Source organism: Vanacampus margaritifer, chromosome 4, assembly GCF_051991255.1.
Source record: "Vanacampus margaritifer isolate UIUO_Vmar chromosome 4, RoL_Vmar_1.0, whole genome shotgun sequence".
In the NCBI taxonomy this organism is placed as follows: Eukaryota; Metazoa; Chordata; class Actinopteri; order Syngnathiformes; family Syngnathidae; genus Vanacampus; species Vanacampus margaritifer.
The window spans coordinates 14,053,095-14,079,426 of NC_135435.1; the positions used below are offsets into that span (position 1 = coordinate 14,053,095).

General features: G+C 36.8%; 1 long non-coding RNA gene across 1 annotated transcript; it reads left to right on the forward strand.

Annotated features, from left to right (window-relative positions):
* Positions 1–364: 364 nt before the first annotated feature.
* Positions 365–10,129, forward strand: LOC144050836 (uncharacterized). The gene is made up of 2 exons (XR_013293942.1): positions 365–482; positions 9,324–10,129. It is a non-coding gene; the product is annotated as an uncharacterized LOC144050836 (long non-coding RNA).
* Positions 10,130–26,332: the final 16,203 nt, after the last annotated feature.

A 26,332-nucleotide genomic window follows, 5' to 3' on the forward strand; every position in this document is an offset into this window, starting at 1 on the left:
GAAACTTTTTGCCTCTGAATGTTGAATAAACTAATTCAAAAGTTGACTTCTGTCAAGTTCTGATTTGAAGAATTTTGACCTGCACTCCCAAAGGCTTTGAGGTGGTCAGATCTTCATCTCACCTTCCAAAGATACATGCGTTTTTATTGCAGTGTCTGTGAAACTACAGTACAATATTACCTTCAGTGTAAAGGTATGATTCCAAGTCCAGTTCTTAAATTTTAATGCTACATAACTTCATTGCATTCAAAGTCAGATCAAAGCGTTGTGGTTCACTGTTTGATGTCTCTTCCATTTGAAGTTTTTTTTTTTTTTTTTTTACAAAGACAGAGGGTGTAGTAAGACAAAAGCTTTCATATTCTTGCTTTTGTGTGAGCAAGAAAAATCAGAAGGAGAAAGACCTGTGGTCTCATCGTGAATCCTCTTTTGGAATGTCAACAATGTCGGCAGCCTTTGCAGGTTGGACTGACATGAGGAAATAGGTCAGTCACATTTAAATATTATCAATCTAAAAAAGAATAACATGTCATCTGTGAAGATGGTGACCCGGTGTCCAGATGGTCACCCATAGCCCGCAGAAAATATCACCTAGTGACAGTGACTGACAGTCGGAAGAAGCGGTGTTGTTGAGATGTTGAATGGCGACATGAGAGGTGTGATTACGAGCTGTCAAAGCGACTCCAGGCCGCCGACAATGACCTGCGACTCTATTCACCGAGAAAAACTGAAACCAAGAGGCAAAGTACAAGTGCGTCTTCTTTGGTGTTCCGTGTAAACATGTTGAGAATTATTTTGACGGGGCAAGGCAAAGATTTAGATATGCTGCCGCTCGAGTCGAAAAAGGACAGGGACAGTCGCTGATGCACTTTCAGCTGTGTATGGGACAGAAAAACAGACAAATGAAAGCACTCACAAGGAGCATGTAGCACACTCTAACACGGAAACAACAATGTGGTAAATGGACAATATGTCAAACTTATTTATTTTTATCAAGTAAAAAAAAATAATATATATATATATATATATATATGTATATTATTTTTTTTATATTTTTTTTAACGATAGCAACAATTAAATATTTTTAAAATTTTGATTTACGTTAGGAATAGATGTTTTGTCATCTTGACAAATGTGTGTTTTGTTGCAGAAATTTGAACTTTCCACACTGGGGAGCTAACAAAGGCTTACTATATTTCATCCAAATTACAGTAAATGATCTTTTGTTCTTCCTACCACTGATCCACAAGCTTTGGTCTGTCCACGTACGTTTGTTTTTTTTTAAAACTCCCAGCAGCAACTGCCGCTCTGGAATCCAAACATTATCTGCAAATATTCTGGACGACAAATAAAAACTGCCTAACGAGCAAACCTTTTATATTGTGGCAGCAGTGAAGGAAACACACACACTGCGTGGTGTCATAAATTTGTTCCATGCCCTGGATCCAATATAAACAGTCAATCTAAGAATGTTATTTACATTTCAGTTCAGTCAGGGTATGACTCCTAACTCACAACATACAATAAAATTAGTCGGAAAGGCTTCAAGTTGTCATAATATCCTAAATGAAAACATAAATATGCAGCATTGTGAAATCCTACACAATCCTTTCTCTGATGCTGGCCAACTTCCAAGTTGTTGTGATTTGAGAAAAAATAAATAAATCCCAAAGGAAATTCTGTAAAGTGAATTAATTTGTTCCAGGCTCAAACTGTCGCCATCATAAAAACCTTTATTCAATGTACAGGCAATGTTGGAAGAAAAATGTTAACATTCTTAACTGCAATACAAGTAGAAAGTGTTCATTAACTGTTTAATAAAACCATACAGGACACAAATAAAGTAAAATTACTACTATTTACAGACAGAGAGGGTTCCTGTGAGGCAAGTACTTTTGCATATAGTACAGTACATCTGTGTATATACGTTAGCATCTACCTGGTAAAATTAATTGCTGTATGTAGTCACTGAGATAATTGTTTGATTTATTTATTGATTATATGATAGTCTTCCATTTCCTAACAGCGAGAAAATGCGAAGAGTTTCTAGCAAATTATTTTGAAAGTGGGATTTCATAAATTTTAATTTAAATTTAAAGCATTAGGGGGTTAAAGTACATATAAAAAAAATGTTCTGTCAATATGGCAAATTAAATGTTCACCTATGATAAATGAGGGTTCACCGTATATACGAAATAAGGGGGGGAAGAATTGGTATGCTCTTTGCGAGCAACAGAAAATCAACATTGTTTTTGAGCCAAATGCAAATGTTGGTATTACGAGCCATTCTTTGTGCCTCCTGAAAGTATGCACAGAAAGGCTGAGTGTGATGAATGCGCTGCAATAATTAAGCTGATGGCCTATTATAGTGTATTGTAAATCAAATATGTGCAGTATTTGGAGGAAGCTGAAGCAGAGCGAGCTGGCATTAGGCCAGCTTGAATTGCGGTTCGGATAAGCAGGTGCGTCACCACTCACACCAGTGGCAAAGAGCAAGCGCCAACTGGGGACAATTAATTGGGCCTTCTTTTAAAAGTAGATCATCTGATGTTAACATTTGTAGTTTGTTTCACTTCTTGACTTTGGATCGTTCACTCATTCTTCTCTTTTGTTTGTATTCCATAGGAGAATACTACCGTGGATAGGGAACAAGTGAATAGCTAAAATATGTGAATAATGTTGATATTTTTAAGAGGCTCAAGACACACCTTTTTAGTTTGGCTAATTTATTAATCTTACTATCTTTTACTTTATAGCTCTTTGTATCATATTGTCCTTCAGCTTTGCATTTAGCTTTTTTATTTTGTTGTCTTTTAGCTTTTAGCTCCAACGTTTTCTCATGTGAGAGGCCTCAGCACTGGGGGTCGTCCTGAAGACTCTTTAGGTCCGGGAGACTGGGGTGGCTTCACACCCTTTGCGGGGCCTAGTGCGGGCATTCTATGGCCGGAGATCTCTGGGATGGAACCGCTCCCTGTGGCCGTGTGCTGTCATCCTTCTCAGTGTGGACGAGCTTGGGGTGCTTTTCCTCACATGGTTTCTCTTTGCCCCGCCATATCGCTTTACATAGTTCTCAAGTTGCGTGTGTGTGTGTGTGTGTGTTGGGGGGAGTGCATGATCATGGTGATGATGGGGTAAGGGAGTGTTTATTTTTTGTTAATAATTGCACTATGGATGTTTTAATTACACAGCACTTTGAATTGTATTTTTATGAAAAGTGCTATACAGGTTTACATTTTTTTTTTATTTGATTTGCTCACAAGCTATTTTCAACAATTTGTAAAAAATAAAAACAAATTAAAAAAAGACCATATGGGAAGAACCCATCAGCATCCATTTGTGGAGGGAAAAAATGAAATTGACCATATTGGGCGTCAAACAGCGACAATATGCATGCTGACAAAGTAAAAGCAAACAGTTTGCTTGAGAATTTGTATACAGACTTGTTTATGGCTGAGAAAGTTAAATAGCCTCCAACTTATAAGTTGCCATGTTATTGTCAACTTGCAGTGTTTACTATTACTGTGATGGTTTGTTTGCCACAGTTTTGTTTATCCCTTGAATTCCACTATATTTGCAGGCTATTAGATGCCATCTAAAGGAGCTGATCTGTGAAAGTTCTTCTGTTTTGAAGGAGAACTGAATTTGGGCATTAAAAATTAAATGGTATATTGCAAAACATCACTTCTTAGATTTGGGGCAAGTGTTGGAGCAGATGTTCCTTCAGTGATCTGTAAATAAGTGGAATTGTAGATAAAGACACTGAGTAGGCTGTAAGATATTCCGGAAGCAGCCCAGCCCGCTTCAAATCCACTCTAAGAAAATAGTGCAACAGCAGTCAAAAAGCGTTAAATCCTATTTGATTCCAGCATCTTTTCTCTTTTTTGCCCCCGCTTCTTCTTCCTCTCCCCTTCTCCTCAGACCCTCTCTCATTTCTGCTTGAACTGGTAGTGGGGGATAGAAAAAAGTCATTGGAGAAGGCTGCAATATTAAATTAATGGTTGCTTGGAGGAAACATATCCATGAAGTATGCATAAGTGTAAAAGAAATGAAAACAAACAAACACATATCAAAGAATATCTTGCGAATGTTTGAGAGCAACTGGATACTGTGTGGAGTGCGTCTCCGAAAGCCTCTGATGCGTGTTTGGGGATGGCATTCGCTGCCCTCCGTGTGCTTCATGTCATGAAAAATACAACAATGCTTCCTCAATCAGAGCGAGCACTCGTTTAAAATGCAAATAGGCTCTTGTCTGTGACACGCTGTAATTAGAACAATGCTGTATTACTTCTCTGATCTCGCTCAATGCTCATCAATGCTCCTTTGAGAAGGAGACAATGATTGACCACCTGGTCCTGCTTCTCCACTGGCCAAATGTGTTTAACACATTCTCTTTTCAAAATCAAAGCAGGATTGTTTGAATTGGAAGGGGTCACACACAAAAATATACAATTAGCCTGATCTTTAATTTGCAAAGAATTGTGCGATTTTATAGATTCGGAAGAGCAGTTTTTTTGTCCTGGCCCTGGAAGCAGATCATCGACACCCTCCGCATGGTCTTTGCATGAGTTAACCATTCTACATGTCTTGGATAAGATGTTGATTCCTGTCCCTATGGTGTCAAAGTTGAACCCCATCACGACAGCAAGTCAAATTCCTTCATGATGCAAGGTGCGGCTGAGGTGGAGACCTTGACTGTTTACATGCCGTCAATATTCGGGTTAATGTCCAAATTCTGGTTTCTGGAACATTTGGAAAAACCCATTTACAGTATACATGGTAATTGTAATCAACTGGAACATCCTCATCTAAACGCACAAACAAGCTCATAATGCAAATAGATGTAATTTCCGCTTCTTGCATTCCACCGTCAATACAAAATATAAAAGACAAATTCATGTAATCGGTTTCCTCCTCGCTCAAGTATAATGCTATGCTTTGGCCTGCCATGTTTGTTTACCTCTGTTTGGAAATTTTGGTTAGTTACGTGCCAGACGCTGCGCATGCAACCTGTACTAAAAAGACAAAGACTCCTTGTAATGATGCACGGAACACAAGCCAATGTTCCTTTCAATGGTAGTATTCGATATGCGTTTATATGACCAAATATTCTTTAACTCTCACTGTAGCAGTTGGCAGCTGAGCGTGAAGTGGTTGAGATCAAAATCATCACCTCAAAATCTGATGCTACGCTCTCAAGTTGGAAGAGGATTGTCGGCTTCATAATAAAAGTAACTCTACCAGGCGAAGTAATTAATTTCACTACTTTCTAGCATTTTTTATGATTGTTGCGGGCTAAAATAATCAATCCTATTTAAAAGAAAACGCCAATGCTATGAAATAATCAGTGCTTAATTCTATCATGGCCAAAATCATTGCCATAACTATTACTTCATTTCCTCCTCAAAATCATCAGCTTCCACTTGATTTCTCTGAAAAACTTTTGTACACTTTCAATTAAGAGAGTATAGTGATATATCTTTACTTTATAATTCTATACATTTAAAAACATGTTTAATTATTGATTTACGTCAGAAAACTGCCCAACTGTAGGCTTTCATCATTCACATACAAATGTTATATAACTGCACACCGTTTCTCACTTTAATTAGTTCGCTGCTCCCGACAGACCTCGACTCCATCGCCTTGTCAGTGTGATTTGCCGAGACTGAATATTTCTTTCAACACTTTTAATCTGTTTAGCACTTGTGAAATAAGAGAAATAAAATTGTTGGCGCTATTAACTACACGAGCATGTCGCTAATCGCTATGACTTACCGGTATCTTATCGGTGCTTGTGGAGTTGCAATGTAAATGGTTCTTGGTGGAACAGAATTGTCAACAAATCGCTCCTCATGGCGGCCATTTTTTTGGTAAATCTCTACTGTTATTTTGATTAATGTCACTTTTGTCAAAGTTATCAAATGACTTATTTACAGGCGAGAGACTTGGACTCTCTGCTAAAATGCAAAGTCTTAAGAAAGGAAGACACGCGCCGTCACGTCGTGACACGCTTCCCGCGGCACCTCCAAAATAAAAGTCACTATACATTTCAGCTGTCAAGACACTTTGACGATCCCCGACGACAACAGTGAGTGAATCAAGAAGCAATAGGGTCATCGGTTATTGATGGAAAAAAAAGTCATTGTGTATCCCTATTGGAAATGTTTAGTGAAAACAGGAAGGAAGTGCATTTGTGCTTGAATATACATCCGACAGCCATTTAAGGAAGGCTTCAGGAATAATGACGCATAGAGAATTTAAGCATGCCTGATGTCTTTATTATGTTGTGTCTTAATGTTGGCGCCTTGATTTAAGTTCCATCACAGCACAGCTCCGTGACCAGAGCAGCTTGATGCATTTGGCTCATTCTGCCGCTTGGATAAATTAATTGGATTAAAGATTTGATTATCAGTTCCTTTCTGCAGCCATGCTTGAAATCCCTCCTGTCGTAAACACACTTGCTGTGAGCACAAACATATGTTGCCGACGGCCTATAACCCCCTCGCACGCGTCATAAAGCCAACCCGATGACAGATAACACGAATGGAAAAAGACGTCTGAGGCCTTGGTAGCCATGATGTCCTTTCAGTGATGATCGTAATGCATCTCATTTATTTTTTCCCATGTACAGTGATGCCTTGACTTACAATTTTAAGTCGTACCAAACTCGGAACTCAAAACACTTGGATCTCATATCACATTTCCCCATTGAATTTATTAAAAACACCATTAATCCACTTCAGACTCCTCATAAAACATTAACCAAAAGTTTCATGACTTTAATAGGAAAAATACTAACGTAAACAACACACAATAATATAAGACAATTAAACTGCAGTAACATGAGTCTTTTTTTTTCCAGATGATAAAAATATATGCCCATTTTAATATTGTTTAAATGTGTTTCCGCATCATTTGTGTTCAAATAGTCGTTGGTTAAAGTAGCACTAAGGAACTTTTCAACCTTAATAAAATATTTTCATAACTCTTCTGATGAAACATTGACTTAAAACTAGTTGGATTGTAGCTTTGCCATGGCCTGAGGGGGTCTATATCATTTTTACTGACACTAAGCAATTTTGAGGAGGATGGTAGGAACACTGCCCCACAAAAAAACTACAAATGTGTTGACTGCTTTATGGCATGTCACTTTCCCATTTCCCCATTCGTTACAAAGATGGAAGTCAATTTGAATGTCAACGCACAAAAAGTTTTGTCTAAGGCGACAAAAAAGAAAAAGGAATGCAATCTAGATAAAAGTGACCATTTAGCATTTTTGCGTGGCAGATGCATTAACACTACTTTATACTATATGAAAATCCATCTCTACTGTCTCTACTGTATACCCACGTCAACCTCAGAAAATATGGAAGACGATCGCACCGATAACTTGTATTTTATGGACATTAAATGAATAAACGAATGACGTCATCGTCGTCCTCTCCGCTCACTACAGCTTGATAGCGCTAAATGAGGAAAACGCTTTTGGACCTCCTCAGTACAACCTCACTTTCTGATAATCTTTCTTTCCGTGTTCTTGGCACAAAATCCATTGCCATGTGTGTTAAATCAGGCACAAATTTGCTGTCAAACATTGTGGGCGTGTTTGCGCTGGTATATCATTAGAGCAACTAGTGAATAGGCCGTTAACACGGAGAAAGCTGCGGGTGCAGTTGTGGAGCAATTTTTAGCGCTCTTAGCGGACGTAACACATTTTTAGTGGATTTGGCCCACACTATGTAATTATGAGGGCTGACCAATATGGATTTTTTTTTTAGGCTGATACCAATTGTGATATTGGGCAGAAAAAAATTCCAGTAACAAATTCATCAACAAATTAATTAAAAAATATGTATAGTAGTGGCGATTAAATTTTTTAATCATAATTAATCCCATGACTTCAATAGTTAACTGACGATCAATTGCAAATTTTATATCTGTTCTAAATATACAATAAGATGAACAATAAAACACTTTTCGAAATTTTCATACCCTTGTTAACATGAAAGGGGATAAACATGTTAAACTAATAGAAATATATGGCAAATGCAAATTAAAGGGATGTACAGTACTGTAAAAAACGAGTGTGACATTGATTTGTGTTGAGGTCATTTTTCTGGCACTAGATGGCATAGTTGCATTCGTAAGACAATGGTGACAGTTCAGTGCATTTTTCTTTTCAAATTAAGAGCTATCTAATCTTTAACATGAAGTAAATTGTGAAATTCTGCACATTTTTAAAAATGTAAAATACAACTTGGCCCCAGTCTCCACAACTATATGCATTACTATGAAATGTATTACTGTTAAATTTTGACGTGGACGTGTCTGCTGCTGGAATTCCCCGAGTTCATTACTTGTGCATTAAAAAAATGAGTGGTGTTAAAGGAACTTTAAATTAATATATAGTAAATATACTTTACACTGATCTGACTGGGTTGGTAACGGATGATATCTTGCATTTTTATGCAAAATCGGTGAACAGGTGTGATGTCTTATATGCCAACGTGGGTTTTAACTAGTCCCTACCTGACTGTAAATATGGAAGTTGTTTATACAGCTATATTGTTCCATCTTCCGATGGGTGATCAGTTATGTTTTTAGTTTTTTTTTTTTTCAAGCTTGTTGATCGGCCCAAAAGTAAAATGGGATTTTAATTTCAAATCAGCAAAAAAAAAAAAAAACAGCATACTCAAGTAAGATTTATTGAATAATTATACTGTAAATCTTAATTATGGATTATGGATTATGTAACTAATATTGGTTGATTAAATTGGCGAGGCAGTGAATCGGTCGGGTTCTACTAATCATCACTTGGAAGATTGCTGCTTGTTGTGAAATTTGCTACCACCATCTCAACAAAATTGTACTCATCTACAAAAAAATCATAAACCGGGCGGGCCACTTGTAAATTGAGGTGTCACTGTACCATGCACTACAAAGACTTTCTTCCCTCTCCAAAGACAGGACGATGTTGACAATGTGGTGAGGAGAGAGAAATTGCGTGTTGAAGAGGTCGCGCCTGGTACAAGGGTGTCAGGAGCACATGCAAATCAGCAGCGAGCGGCAGTGTCAAACCAAATCAGAGAAAAATAGAAATAAATGAGGAAGCCACGAAGTGTGCGGAGTTCACAGCCTGGGCTACTTTCACACCTGCAGCCAATGAGCTTGTTTTACACCCAACCACACCCGCGCGCACACACATACGCACGTGTGCACCGGATGTCGGGCTCATGACACGGCTGCGGCGCACCACAGCACGCCACTTGTGCATCTCAATCACAGCCTTGCTAATCACATGCAAATGTCGCTGCTGTTGTCCTCAGGTCACATCCATCATCATGGTGGAAATAAATCCAACTTCCTGTGATGAAGTAGGAAGATTTTCCCGATGGAAACTCCAAACGGAGCGACTTCTTCTCTCGGCCCGGACTTGGAAGGGTCTCACTTTTGAGCAAACACTTGAGCAAATGACCAAAATGAGAGTTTTTTTTTTTTTTTGCTCTTACATTTGAACTATTCCAAATGATATTCCCTGCCTCTCATTTTAATCATGATGTGTTGGTTTTATGTCTCTTGAGGTACAAATTTCTTTTTCACATGTCGAGTGGTAAAAAACATTAGCATCTGCTTTTCAATTTAGCAAACATTCTGTGAAAATCAGGCCTAAAACTTTAAAGCATTAAATTGGTCCTGGCATCTTTTTCATCCATTGACAACCGATTGAAAGTATACCTTTTGAATGAAAGTAATTATTATTCCTTTGTGTGTGACATCAAATGTACTTCGGTGTGAACTGACATTGGTCCCGTGAACATGATTGATGCGCTTGAGTTAGTCGTACTGACTTACAATACGGTCTTTGAGTTTTAATTGCATTTGAATACATCCATAGTCATTATCAGCACTTTGAAAGGAAGCTTTTGCAAGCGTTTGCTAAGATTTCAAAATGTTTTACAACAGGACCGAAGCATCAAATAGTGAATAGAATAGTGCTTAAATGCACTTATTAAGGCAATTGAATAATGTTGTGGTGTAGTGATCAGAAAGCATGCAGGTTGCGTTCGATGATGGCTGAAATTATGAGGTGTACTAACTTGAATACAATTTATTTCTTTTTTTCCAGCTTTTATATGTTTTTTCAGTGTTTTTTGTAACATATTTCACTTATCTACTTAAAAATGCCCACAAGGGATCCCTCTGATTTACTTTTGAACAAATTAATAACCCATTTATAAAAATTCCAACTTATTGTTATGTCAATTTTAAATGACTTAAAAAACATGATTACATATAAATATTTCTCCGATTTTCAGGTACTGCCAGTAAAATATAAAACACAAATGAATCACTTGTTTCACCTCTGTATTGTAAAATTATTAATAGACGGAATTCATATTTGCCAAACACAATAATACATTTTAAAAAACTGATATCATATGTGGTTTTATTCTTGTCGACCAGAAGGGAGGATAATTTCCATCTCATAATTCACATCTTACAGCTGTCACTTTATGAAAAATACTGTAAATAAATGGCAAATTTTTCTAAATGGGACAAAAATTGAATGCCTGTACAGAGGAGACAACTGAGTCTGAGTTTGGTTTTCTCGTAGTCAGTTGCAAACAACTAGAAATGGAAATAATCATTTATTTCTGTCATCTGAAATTGGCTACATGTTTAAATAAAATCAAAGTGACGCACCTAGTAAATGAATTGAAGCACATTTGGATATAATCTCATGCTAAACAACACTAATTATACCATGATTTAAAAACTAATACTGCAAGAACAGTTTTCTATCTTGCTTGTAATGTTAAAGAAAGAAAAAAATATAGAACTATTAACCATCAATTATTCAGTCAAACATTCTGAATTATTTCAACCAGGATATTACTGTATATTCGTTATATCATTTCAATACCCTTTACTGTTAAACACCTGGCTGAATAAAAAACTAATATCATTACCATTATTAACCGTGCAAGGCAGTGTTTTAAGCACCTTTTCATTCATAATATTCATAATGGCCATACAAGGATTTATGTAAGTTAGTATCACCAACAGGAGAATTTGAGACTTCCCGATTCACCTACCAAAAAGTTAACATTTTCTGTGCGCTAATCAATTGACCACCAATTATGATCGGCCTATTTCTGTATATGTGATTAGCATATATCAACCAATGGAGTAAGAAGCTAAAAGTAGCATGTAATGGAATAAGCAGCAGAAAACCCTGATGGGAACACCTCAAATTCATTGTATTGGGTAGCTGTTATGCTGTTAGAAAATCACATTGGTCCAGCTCCAACAATTTATTTAACAAAACAGCAAAATTTATGAGTTTGCTGACAAGCTGAAAAGCGACGGGGTGGACATTTTGGTTAATGCTAACATTTTATAGCAACAGGAATAATTTAGCATGATGACTGTACTTGTTTGACAAATGTAGCACATATTTCTAAAACTTTTTAAAAAATTTACTATCAGATGATATTTCACTATGACAGAGTGGAAATTTTACCATAGGCAACATCCATAGACACTTGATGATGAAAATGACAAAACATAAGCATAAATATGTATTCTTCAACTATCCATGGTTTTGGTTTTGAAAGAAGAAAGACAAAATGTTGGTTGTAAACATCAGAGGTAATTACACACAGTATTGAGGGGATGCTCAGTATGATTATGAATTCCTTATTTGATCAAATACCTTGTTGTAGACAAGCACATAAATTTGTCTTAACATCATCCATCCATAAAATTTCACTTTGATTCATTAGGACATTAAATAAAAAAACATGAAGGAACCCATTTTAAGAGATGTCATTGTACTGGTGTGTGAAAATGTGTGTCCATAACTCCAAATGCCATTATTTAGTTACACTTTCATTATTATTACTATTATAAGTGAGGTTCTGATGACGACACCAGAGGCACTTTATAGTGACCGCTGACCCATATTATGTCTGCATTTAACTTTTTGTAGAACCATTTGCATGGCTCGTAGAAATTGTGTGCCAAATCAAATGACAAAGTGGGCAAAGAGCGATCTGAAAAAACTACACTTCGGAAAGAAAACTTATGGACGGTTGAGTTTAGTGGCTCTTTTCCGGGGTCAGTGAGATGCAAATGACTTTGAGATACCTTCATTATTTATTTGTTTTCAGATGTCATATAGTATATAATGTAATTCATATGACTAAATTGACCTTCCCACCAGTGAACTTTATATGAACTCTATTTTGTATGAGCACCAATACACTATCTTGTCAGCCAGAGGAAGTTTCTCATGACTATAGCGGTAAACGGAGAAATATACATCCGGCGGGTAACCTTTTTTCATACATAGAGCATAGTAATTGTAGCCTTTCAGCCTGGTGAAAAATCAATATTTTAGACTTGTTCTACACTATATTGATATTCAGGCAGGAATAGAACGACATATGTCATACCCAAACATTTCCTGTGGAGAATCACTCCTTTCTCTGTAATTTCCATAGAAATTTTGTGTGCAAATGCGGTAATAGACACATTTATAACATCAAAAGGGTTCAATTTTCTTTTCAATCACACAACAGTATGAATGGCCTTTTCCATTGAATCTAACAACGAGAGGCCATTACCACATGCTAAAGGATGGGTTGCGGCTACTTGCTTTTATGGAAGAGCGTCACACCATTTTTCATGCCTCACATTTGTTCTAAGCAAATGGTGTCTGTCAAACGCTGTCTCTTTCTTCCTAAGTTCTTACGCTGAGGTTATTTTCTTTTTCATATAGAGTAATATCTCCCAGATACTGTTCGAATGCATTTATATATTTGCTGGCGCAACTGACTTAAATAAAGGAGTTCATCTATAGAATTCACAAAGGAGACTAACAGCAACTACAGTCAGCTAATCACAGCTGTTTAATTGTATATAAGAAAATAAAGACAAGAGGGGGATTTTTTTGACACTGTAAAAGCAAATATGCTTACCTTATTCATGTTGTGGCATTTTGTAGGGAAGGTTTGCAGTAAAAGATATTCTCATCTCTTAAGCATATTGTAACTGGGACATTCCATTTTCACACTCGTGCCAACACATTACTTGAACTGTGACAGACAGAAACAACTTTTAAAAATGTGTTCATTCTAATTTCACTATTTCACGATATAAACAGTATACGGTCCATGTTATAAGATTTACAATTGGTTAATTGGTGCCAAATATAAAGTAAGTTTCTTTTTAATGTCAAGAAAAAAAAATTACCATACTAAAAATAAGAATGAGAAAAAAAAAGAATTATGAGGACTAGTGAACATTTTCAAAATCCACAATATTTGACCCTTCCCGACCTATGAGTTACTGCTACAGTGTTTGTGGTTTATAAGTGAATTAAATATTTCAAATAAATAATTTTTTTACCAAAATTCTAAAAGTAACAAACTATCCTTTAAGCTCTTTTACTGTAGAGAATTCAATTTTAAACTAAACAATTCTAAGACATAATTTTATTTTGCTTAAAAATACATACAACACACAATTATTCATTACCTCTACAGTTATTTTTTTATTTTATTTATAGTTTTGTTTATCTTTGTTTATTGAACGGTTAATGATTCATACTGTCTCAGTGTAGGAATATTAAATGATAAATAAATATTTAAATGCATTAAATCAAAATGTTTGATTATTAATCAAATGTTTTTAAATAATGACAATTGTGAATATTTTTTGTTACTATCTTAAAGGAAATGACTAATTCATTCAAAAAAAATAGGATACAAATATATATAAATAAATAAAAATAATTAATTAATTATTACATTATAACAATTATGTCGATTGTAATATTTATAGATTTAAAAAAAAAAACATTAGATGTAATAAACCACAATGTGATATCAGGGAAAGGGTACCGGAACTGTAGGACGAGAAGTTATTTGACTGGCAGAAGCTTTGTGAAGGTAGGTACTCAGCATGCTTGGACATTCATTGTGGTGTCCCCCAGGGGTCAGTCCTGAGCTCCAAATTATTTATTGTCTATATCAGTAATTTATGTACATCAAATGCATAAATAAATAAAAAGTATTATCTCAAACACAAATTAATTAATTCAAGCCTTTTAGGCCACAAGATAACATACAGTAAATAAGGTTTAATTATAAATGTTTGGTACAAATATAGGCTATACTTCTGTGTTTAAGGAAGGACAGGTTGCTAAGTGAAGTGACATTTCTTTGTCATGGACGTGAGGAGGCAAGCATTTGAGCTCCTCAAAGGAAAAAGTGGAGTTAAAATCACACGTTAATTTAAATGCCTGTGTCATTGATTCTCTATTTATATTGGCTTATTTATTCAGCTATACACTGGCTGAACATAATTCCATATCCATGAGTATGGATTGTACGAATTCAATGGAGGATTTGTTGGTTATGGGAATATCATTGTAACCAAATTATACAGTTGGAGCCAATTTAAGCATTTATTTATTCATCCTAGTGTGGGCCTAATACAACAATCTCCACATCCCAAGTGGATGTTTCTGTTTAGCCGTTATTGTTCACTATCCTTTATTCATTCAAAACTCACTGAATTGGAAAAAAAAGTCTCACTGCATTGATGTGGTGCAATGCAATCTCTAATTGAATTTATGGATGTTTTATGTGAGCAATGAGGTTTTCATAATTGCATGAAACGGTCCAATATCCAAAGCAATGCTGAGGGACTGGAGTCTTCTAAATGAGCAATGGAGGCAGCGGTAAAAACCAATGGAAGTAACAGCTGCGTTTGTTAGATAGCATCTACTTGGAGGTGCCGAAAAAAATAATTTGCAAATCAAATTAATAATAAACCTGATGAGGGATGAGGGATAATACAATGTTGACATGTTTTGTTTTAGCAGCTTGCTTTGAAGACACTATGAACATGTCCTTTCCAATTTTGCAGGGAATATTTATGAGAAATGCGTCAATCCCAGGAGACGGCAGCTAAAAGGAAGCATGAATGCCATTGCACCTGACAGCATGCTAACTTTAATGCTCATTGTGGCAACAAGGGAGGAAACTTCAGAGTGGATAATTGTATCTGGGGTCTGCCGCATGTTGCCTATTATTGATTCATAGGGAACAGAATGGATGTCTTGTAAATGTGTAAAAATGCATTTAGAGTCCATTCTGCGTTCCTCAAATCACAGCTGCAGCTCTCTGCTTTTGTCGCTTCGGGTCCCGCGCTCTGCCAGCTCTTAAGACTGGCAGGCAAGATGGAGTTGAAATGGAACAAAGCTGACAAGATGGCCAGTAATGCAGTTGTCTGCGCTTTTATCTCTCACTTGGATTGGGCTGGATTTTGAAAAGCCACAGCACATTCGAGTGGAGTGTTTTCCCGACAAGCCCCATATGAGATGGAACCCGTGAAACACATTTGGGCTTTGACATACCAGCACTCTTGCAAACTTTTACAATTTGTATTTAATCACAAATGTTAATTTTATCAGCCATTACTCAATGCAGTATTTTGTCAAGTTTAAAAATAATAATATTTAGTCAACCTAATCCCATTTTTATTTAGTCAAGTTTTAGTCAACTATAAATCAAGCATTTTCCTCTATTAGTCAAAGAAAACATTTTTTTTAAAGTCAGGACAGCCGTGACCTTTTTTCATATTTTGAATTATGTGTGCCGTATTACATTTTGTTTTTATCGTAATTAATCGCATGACTTTGAGAGTTAACTCACGATTAATCACAAACTTTATATCTGTTCTAAATGTACAATAAAATGTACAATATTTTTTTCCCAAGTTTTCAATACTTAACATAAAAGTGAGGGAAAAAATGTTAAACTAATAGAAATACGGCTGCATTTTTTCATCATTGATACAGTAATTTCTTAATAATTAATAAAATTGAGTTAAAATTAAAAGATGTACTGTGCTGTAAAAAACGAGTGTGATATTGATTTTTGTTGATGTCAATTATCTGCCAGTAGATGGCATAATTGCATTTGCAAGACCTTGAGCTCTGTGCATTTTCCTATTAATATTAAAAGCTATCTAAACTTTAACATTAAATAACTTGTGAATTCCTGCACATTTTAAAATTGCAAAATACAACTTGACCCCAGTCTTCACAAATATATGCATTATTATTAAATTCATTACTGTAAAATTTTGACGTGGACGTGCTGCGTTGTGACTGGAATACCCCCAGTACACGTTTTTCCAAGTAAAGGGCGGCCATAAATCGCCCGTTAAAAATATTAGTGGTGTTAAAAGAATTTTAAATTAACTCAAAATGAATGCACTAATTTTGACACGCCTAATTATTTTTATTTTATCCAGATGAATGGTTATAACTAAACTAGCAATCTAACTGAAACCATAGTTGCCCGACCAGTATAACATATTATATGAACAAGTGGCTACTATCGCTACATGCTACAAGTTGGTAAGTTAGCCAGCATTAATTTGCGGTCAGTTTAACGGTATTGTTGGAACATTATACGCTCTTTCTCCCGGACCTGGCCATTAATGCTTTACTGTAAATCCACCTCCTGTCTGTCCCATGTGTTTGTGCACGTTGTACTCACTCGCAGCAGATTTGACGAAAATCATAATTTTCGTCTCGTCTTTGTTTACTGACTAAAATGCCCATAGATTTTTGCCCAGGCCTTATTTAGTCTTTATTTATATATATTATATTTATATTTATAAAAATGCATACTGAATTAGTCCCAATTATTGTTTGTTAATGGCTGTTTTCGTCTCGTCTAGTCTAGTTTTCCTCCTTCCATTGAGACAATTAAACTGCACAGTATATTTGAAAAAGTTATATGTCATTTGAAGATTAAAACCCATGCTTGAAAAGATAACGCAATGGGAGGGGCCAAACAGAACTTGACTGCCAGGCAGCTGGTCCCCTTCACATTCAAGATTAGAATATAACACTACAGCTGGAATCCATCAGGACCAAACATCAAGATGAAGCTTCTACGTGCTCATTTTATACAGCATATTCTTCTCCATTTTTATCACTATTTTTCTGCAACTGAAATTTTTTTACATCGCTATTGATCTTAACCTCCAGACAATTTGACTTGCTTTGATTACTTGCTATAACCTCAGGCTACAGTGCAGCCCCCTGCCCATTTTGTGACACATGTTAAGTCTCCATCACTGAACATCACTGACCCAAAGGTCATGCAGTATAAAAGATTCTTGGACGAAGGACTGGGAAGAAAAGGGAAAAAAAGCGAAACAAGAAAGTGATCATGATGAAATGGGTGGGTGGGTTGGAATGATGAATAAGAATAACTAACAACAATTACTTCAATAGGGAAATAGGAAATGGCTGAGTATCCTCTGCCTAGTCCATTAATGTGGCTGGGACATGAACCAAGACTTCCTGAATTGAGAGGAAGCCAAACAAATGTTGCCACTGAGTGATGGCGTGTGTACAGGAAAGGGGCGGGTCCAGTGAAGGCTTGCGGACCTGGCATGCCCAGACAAAAAGCTTGTGTGATGAGCACTACTCAGTGTGTTTAGAGGCTGCGATGGCCATTCATCCACACCAGTCAGGCCTCCATGGCAGTGATTAGCATTGTCATCAATTTCCAGGCCCTCTATGCAGATGGCCCGCACGCTGGAGGTGCCAGCGTAAGAGTGGCTGCTCTGTCCCACATAATCACTCTCTGGCCTCTGCTCCCATCGAGCCTCTTTATTCCTATAAAAAGTATTCTAGGCAAATTTCTATGGCTGTTTTATGTTCCTTCATTATAGCTCTAGATTATCAAGAATAGACTTGCCAGCGCGCTGATGAATGTTTCCGTGGTAGCAGTGACGCAATTGTGGTCGCCGTGTCTTTGGAGTCGCTCCTATTGGCATGACAACATTTGATGGTTTAAATCAAGTTGAGTCGGTTTAATGCCGCAAAGTACAAATCACATGCTGGAGCCGCGGAGGACGACAGTTAAACAAGGCGGAGGGAGAGGTCCGATCAGCTCAGCGCCCGCCCGGAGCATACAGGGCTGCCGTGGGCACAAAAAAATAATAAAAATATGAAGGAAAGCTATCAACTTACTTTACACAAATGTCTCTTTTTAGGTCTTTTGACAACATTGTGTATTGTCTTACACGTCAATACTCTTTGCCTGCTCTTCTCTCATCTATCATCCATCTGCAAGCCAAGATGATGGGCCTAATAATTAAAGCAATTCAGTGCAGGATGGAGAGCTCAAGAGCATGTGTGCGTGTGTGTGTGTGCGTGTGTGTGTGTGTGTGTGTGTCAGAATCCTGACATGATACAGAGGGACAGCACAACTATTAAATATCCATCATGCCACGCCACATCAGTTCTAATGCAATCAGAAACACATGAGTACGTCGGCTAAGTCCCCCTCCATCCACAATGATTAAAGAAGTCTTTAATTTCACAGACAAATAAAAAATGCAGGATCATTTTATCACAAATGTAAATGACCTGTCTCTTTGCATGACATTTACCAATGACAGCGCCAGAGCAAATAGGAAAGTCTGTACACGAGTGTGAACAGAAGCCCGGGGACGACATTCTCCTGATGGCCATTATTCTAATGAGATCTTCTTGTACTCTTTACTAATGTATCCATAACCAGTAGTGTGCTTAAAGGAAGCCCAGGGAAGGCCAGTGAACTGTTGGACAAGTGCTACAATCTTCAGTATGTGATCATTCACAAAGTAATGAAAACTAGACCGTTTCATTCATACAGATAGATAATCACTGAAAAAGGCCACAGGTTAAATGCTAAATTGATAAACTTACCCAGTTCACAAAAAAAATGTTGAGATTGAACTTTGGATTCATTGTATTAACATATGGTCCCAAATAAATAAATAAATATATATATATATATATATATATATATATATATATATATATATATATATATATATATATATATATATATAATTTATTTTGTTGTGTGTGTAAAATTTTTGATCTTGCTGACAAGGTGGACATTTTTGACTAAATGTTAGACCTTCACTTACAAACATGATTCCATTAGCAAGATGACCGTTTAACAAATTGCTATTACATTTCTAAAAAGGTTCTTATATCAGTTGATATTTCATTATGAAAGTCGACATGCAACCAACCACGCATAATTGATAAAAAATGTGTATATATTTATTCGTCAAATAGCCAATGTTTCAGCCTCCACTGAAGAAAGACAAAATGCTGTTCATAATGCCAATGAAAAAGTCAGAGGGTTTATTAAACTTGGCAGCTACTGCCTGATGACTGCAATTTCAATGACACATGCAACAAGTTCAAGATGATTAAAAAAAACTGAATATACATAATCAAATGATTTGTTTTATCAAATTACTTAAAAATGTAAAAAATGTAGGGATGTTCATTACCACTCTTTTTTTAGACCGATACAAGTACGAGTAGTAATACTGATGCCACTAGTACTTTTAATATATACTTCCCTCAAAAAACAATGACATATAATTTTAAAGAAAATGACTATACATCCCAATATAGCATTTTCCCTAAAGTTGCAAATTTGGCAATTTTCTATTCTTCTAATTTGTCATTTCTAGTTCCAGATAATAAAATCATTTCAAGTACCAATACCTTGAAAGAAGGCCAGGTATTTGCCCAATACCGATACCTGGCGTCGATACTAAAAAAACAATTTAACCACTCCTGACACGCACTGTAACAAAGTCATGTGTGGGACAGGCCAAAATCAAGTGCATCCAATGCAAAAAGAGTATAAAATGTGAGCAAATGTTTGGCCACTTAAGACCCCAAAGTGATCATTCTGCTACATGTTCACGATGACTGAGTGATCAGATGAGCACGCCAAAGGCACTTTTATAGTAATATTGACCTAAATAGAGGGAAACGGTGGCAATCTCCATAAAATCATCATCTACCCCAGTATTTTCTTTCTTTCTTTGACAGCATAGGTGCAAGGACATACTGTAGACTGTATATGACAGTAGTGTTCGCAAACCACTGCGGGCTGTCAGAAATGGCTCACATTCCGCGCAACCCGCCACCACCTCCATTACGCTCATGTTTATGCAGAGAAGGACTGAAGTCTTTTGATTCTACAGTGAGTCTTTTGATTTGGTGCTGAGAGTCTGCTGGCAGCGCTTCAACACTGTACTTCAGGTTTCAGCCGCGTGCTAATCACGCTCAGACAGGGCAGGGCATGGGCGAGATTACTTGGGAAGGTGCATCAGCCTTTTCCAGTAAGATGGGATCTTTACACACCCTTGTGTTCAATCCCTGAGTGACAAAAATAGACTGTGGAGTGTTCCTGTAGGTTGATGAATGCTTTACTTGGTTATCAAGAGGCTCTTTTTGTGCAGAAGGATCAGGAAGTACCTTGTCAACAACTTCAAGCTGTCCGTGCCACAGAAGTTTTTTAAGAGTTCACTTGGAAATAAATTTTTGAGGCGCTGCTCAGTCATGGGCCTCATGTCAACTGTGGAATGCGTTTTCAGAATCAAGAACACTTCAGGCGTAAAAGCGAGAGGTTGGAATGACATCGTGAGTCACGATATGATATTCCTATATTGTGCCAACAATAAATGATATATGGGGTGATGATGTCATGATATCTAGGTAAGCTGTAAGATGTTTCTCTCAGACTCTAATAGTAAGTCTAAATATGGTCCCATTATGCTCATTAGGTTAACAAGTCAATATGTTTATGTTTAAAATCTGTGAAATTCGTATTTTAATGGATAATTTAGTCAATCAAAATATTAAATTCATTATAGAAGGTTGTCGTCTGTTTTATTTCGGTATGGGTGATGCCCCAGCCTTATTTCAAGGGGGGACTCATGATGGCGGCCATTTTACGATCAATGTCTGACAGATGCCCATTAAGATGTATAACCACATATTGTATTTTGATTGTGACTTTTTCTGGCTACTGGATTGTTAGTGTCATTTTCTTTCTTTCTTTCTTTCTTTTTTTCTCTCTTTCTTTCTTTCTTTCTTTCTTTCTTTTTATTAATTTATGTATGTATTTATTGAAATTCATTTTATGGTCTGCTCTATACAAAATATATATTTTATGAACAAATGGAAAAAATGTTGGTTGAAAATTGTCATTAATTTTATTTAATTAAGGAAAAATGCTATATTGAGAATATATATAGGTCTTTAAAATGATCTGTCATTGTTTTTTTTTGTTTTGTTGTGTTCTTTTTTAATTCTATGTATCAAATTACTAGTGGTATCAGTATTTGGTATCTGTATTGGTGAATACTCAAGAGTTGAGTGCCAGCTCTTTGCTGCCAGTGTAAGTATTGATATCTTATGCTGGTGATTACTGTACCATGAGAAATAATCACACAGTATATTACAAATGGATATTTTGTCTCAATGCATATTGTATGTCAGTAATTGCACAGAGGTCATATAAAGTATAACCTAAATAGAATTTAATTTGTTTTGTGATCATGAGTGGGACTTAAAACATTATTCCCTATTGACATGAATAGAAATGCCATTAATCCGTTCCAGCCTCCACACCAAAATAAATAAATAATTGTTTGTTTGTTTAAAAATAGCATTCTACAATTATTGATAATAATAAAAAAAAAGAGTAATAATATATATAGTTAAACATCTTTGGCCAGATTTTATGCTATATTGTGTTACTTGTTCTCTTCTCTCTCTCGTACCTTGGCCACCTGGGAGCAGTATAAAGCAACCATTCAAAGATACTGTACATGGAGGCTCCTTAGTAAGCTGTTGAAATATGTATATCAAGTCAAATAATTCTTTATTGCTAACACAGGTCCATACAAAATAAAAAAATAAAACATCCAGAGAAAAAAGGACAATAAAGATTAAAAATATACTAAATTATACAAGTTAAAATTTACACAAAGCAGTGCACCAATGAAATCTAACGCTAGAGGTCAAATCAACTATCTTAGTAGTGCATCAAATATTGGGACTCTTTTTGCCATCTAGGAACTCAAATAAGGAGCCTCATAGCATCATTGTAGGCAACTTTAATCCTATAAAAACTTGACTTCTTGTAGCATTAAGCATCTTGAAGCCTAAAGAATTGTTTGCTATCTGCCCAACTGCCGCTTGTTGTAAAATCAGCTTGACAACAGCATGTAACTTCAAAAACTTCTAAGACACTTGTATATAAACAGCTTTAAAGCTAAATAGTAACCAACAACAAGCTTTAACTTGTGCCATGAGTTTGTATCGAGGGTCAAACACAGGTACGCCGTTGTTCGTTAGTGGAGAACCCCCTCAAATGATGTACTGAGCCTGTCAACAACAAGGTGGGGGGGCGAGGGGTGCCACGAGGCAAGTCAGTTAACCTGACGAGGGAGCCATGCAGATAAATCACAATTCACTCAGGGAGCAGTCACACTCAATGACATATTCACTGGCTGGCTCTACAGCTCATTTGATAACGCTCCTGCCTCGCCATTCATTTCTCTGAAGGATGAAAGCGAGGCTGAAAATGTCATCAGCCCACTGAGGCAGGAACACCAGTGACTTAGAATAAAGAGGGAGGGAGGTGCCTCATAATTAATTAAGATTTTTTTTTTAACCCTGCCACAGCCAGGAAGACATCCCACTATGTTCCGGGGTTGTTTCAATTACACACATGTTGTAATTAAACACTGTGTCACAATGGGGCTTGCCAGATTGATGCCATTGGATGAGTTACTGCCATTTGTTATCATGATGAATGGCACAAGCTGAAAAGATTATTGTGAGCATCCTTTTTTACCATTACGTTACAACCATCATTCTTGTCAACCTTCTCTGTCATTACATTTAAACTGTTATGTAATATACCAGAAAAGAAGCCTAAATTTGAAAACTAAGTGACAAAATGAGAAATGACATACATGAGGTAAATCACTGACTTACCACACACAATGTCAACATCACAATGTCACATAAATTACTGCTTTGTACAAAGGTTGTAATTCACTGTTAAACATACTCAAACTAGGCCAACTACGGTATGCTGTGCTCCGGTCTACCTGGCACCTGGAACTCTATTTTCATTGCCACCTGCCCTACACTCGGCATAAAAACTGCTGCATCTTCATTTTCATTTTGTTTGCTCTAGACTTACACTGGGCACGAAAATAGGGCCCCTAGTATCGAGTATGTCTGGTCAGTATTTTAATGGGTGACCCCTAACCCTAACCCTGCACACACACAAACACACACAAGTTTGTTGTACTATCTGTGTGGGGCCATCTCATTGACATAATGCATTCCCTAGCCCCTTCCCCTAACCCCAACCATCAAAAATAATTACCTACCCCTATCCCTTACCCTAACCTCAACCATAACCCAATTCAAACCTAAACTCTAAAACCAAGTCTTGACCCTCAAAAAGAGGTCCAAACTTGTGGGGGCCAGCAAAATGGCCCCACATGAACGGGTGGGTCCCACAACTCTGTGAAATCCCGAAATGTTGGCCCCACTATATAACAAAAACAAGACTACACACACACAGACACACACCACATAGACTTGTCATACAATGACTGTAATGCAAGATAAAAGTCATAAATAGTGATTGAAAATAATGGTGGTCACGCAAAAATATTGACACTGGCACAATTTGAACATTTTCACTTAGGGGTGTAAACACTTTTGTTGTCAGCGGTTTACACATTAATGGCTGTGTTTTATTTTGAAGGGTACAGTAGATTGACAGTGTTAACCGAGCAAGTGACATTTCTTCATTGTTGTTCCATGAAAAGAAGTAAACTATTTACCACAATGTGAGATATTGTTCTAGTAAATGTCCAAGGGCTCGGGTCAATTAGTGGAGCACAGAATTCAAAGCAAACATGGTGAAGCAGCATTTAGCTGTTATGCTGCATGCAAATTGAATAATCTGGTAATAGAAGTGAAGTCACAGCACTGGCAAGGAGGTGCATTAGAGGCAAGGGACCAAACACAACTTTTTTTTACTCTCTCTCTCTCCCTCCCTAATTGTGCAGCAAGTGAGCGGGACACAAACTGAGCGAGGGTACTTGACTGTGAAGTCAGAAAGGCCTGCACAGTTGTTAGTACAACAGAGGCACACTGTCTCACTCATCTTTTGACATGTCTTTGGGACATGACGTGGTCGTCTTGAGCGCAGGCCAACTTTTGTGTTAGATGTACTTTCAAGTGTACCTCATATCAGAAAAGCTCCACCAGCATCATCTGCCTTTGTAGCCAGGGATCTCATGCTGTGTTTTCTTACTTTGTCCTTCTACTTTTTGCTCATCACATGAATGCCCACCCTTGTTGGGGATTCACTTCAAAGACCTTTTGGTCTTTGACACTAGATGACTTGTATACTTTATTTTCTAGAATATATCTAGGTCAAATCAGGTCAAATCGATTGATTTGATTCAAAAGAAAAAGTGTGAGACCAAAATGTGAGATCCTCGATTTAAGTTGTTCTTTTTAGGTGCACTAAGATCAAGCATGTTTCCGCTTCTCTGGTGCTGCACAAGAACAACTAAAAATGCTTGAGTGCTGAATGGACTACTACCATCCGAACACTTTTTGATAACTCCCTCCCATGTTACCATTTGTTCAATATGAAGCTCCATCAGTACATGTTCACTGTATAAGACTTGGCCATTTGAGGCTCCTCAATAAATGTACTGTAGGTGTTTTTTTCCCCTCCTGCCACATGGGCAATGAATGTTCTATGTTCCCCGCATTTTGCTTGTTTCCCGCATGTAGACAGCAAATTACATGAAGACATTAATGTAAGGGTCATGTTCCATCCGAGAGCACTGAAGCAGAACACCTAAAAGACAAGCAACCACAACACGGATATTAGAATGCTGAAGACCAAGCAGCAATGCAGAAGCAAATTAAAAAAAAAAAAGTCATAATACATGAATTAATACAAGCAACACCACAAAAATGTTGTTTCACATATATTATCCAATTAAAAAAAAATATATCTATATATTTGAATCATCTACAATTTGCTGCTTTTCAACAATCTGGGTCATGTAGTAAGTTGTCGCCAGGCTTTTTCTTCCTTTATCCTTCATGGCTGGATTGTTTTGCTGCTGACAGGGGACTTCAACTAAAAGTGAACAAGCGCAGAATCAAACAAGGTTCTGAACTTCTGCTACATGCTCAAAAACGACAATGTTTTCACAGGAGACCCTAAAAGCACAACCATCTACCAAAGAGACGGTGGAAACATGCTGTGCTCTTTTAGACAAATTTACAGGATTATATGACTAAACATGAAGCCTTTATTGCGCCTCTGTTTTTAGTGCTTGTACTGATTAAGACAAGAAAAGGCTAGAAAAATATGAAATCATCTGTGATATAGTTTGTCTGGGTGATAGTTAAAATAGAACTCTAGTTGCACACACCTTTTTTAAGTGTGTTTTTATAGAGCAACATTCAGATCTGGATACTGAAAGCAGGATAAAAAAAAAAGTATTTATTTATTTTATTTTTTTATGGAGAAAAGCAGGATTTATGTACCGGTACCATTATAAACTCATTTTACCTTCTGCAACATCCGACAACTGCATTTAATGTATTTGTTTTTATTTGGGGTTATTCCCATCTGTCCAAATATCTTTCCATGAAACTGGCCCATGGCCAAATAATGTTGGGCACCGCTGTACCGTGCAGAAAAAAATATCAATTATATCACTGATGATGAAATGCGACTCAGACCTTCTTCTGTTACCTCCAGATGCGATCATTCTTGAGGACTAAACTTAGGTCCTGAATTGATTGGAGAATTTCTTTATCAGCGGAACAAAATCACATTTATTTCTAGATTGTTGAGGGACAGAAATCGAAAATGCAGTTCACGTTTGCATAAGTCTAGATTGAAATGGCAATCAGATCTCGGTGTTGCATTTGATGAACAGTGATTAAATGTATGTATTTCTGGTATCATCAATGCCCGATATCGACTATAACTTCCTGCCAGAGTCGTGTTTCAGGTGTGGTATTGAGGTTGGTTCCTGCACCAGCGCTGCACCTGGCATTATAGCAAGATGAGGCCTTTCCACTGGACCCTGAATTCTGCTTTTGCAGAATTTTGTGACTATTTGAGATATTTTGAACAATGCACAACTCATTCCTCTATGTGTGGCCAAAATGTGCATCGCAGTATAATAGAAATCTGACTCTCCGCTTGTTGAAGATAGACGGTCTGGAAGAAAAGACATAATTGATTTATTTAAGTATTTATTTCAACAGATTTTTTATTTTATTTTTTGGTTGAGGAAGCTAGGTTAGATTAAGGTGCTTTTTTATGCCTTATCTTTTTGTATGTTTATATAGGCCTACATTACTGCA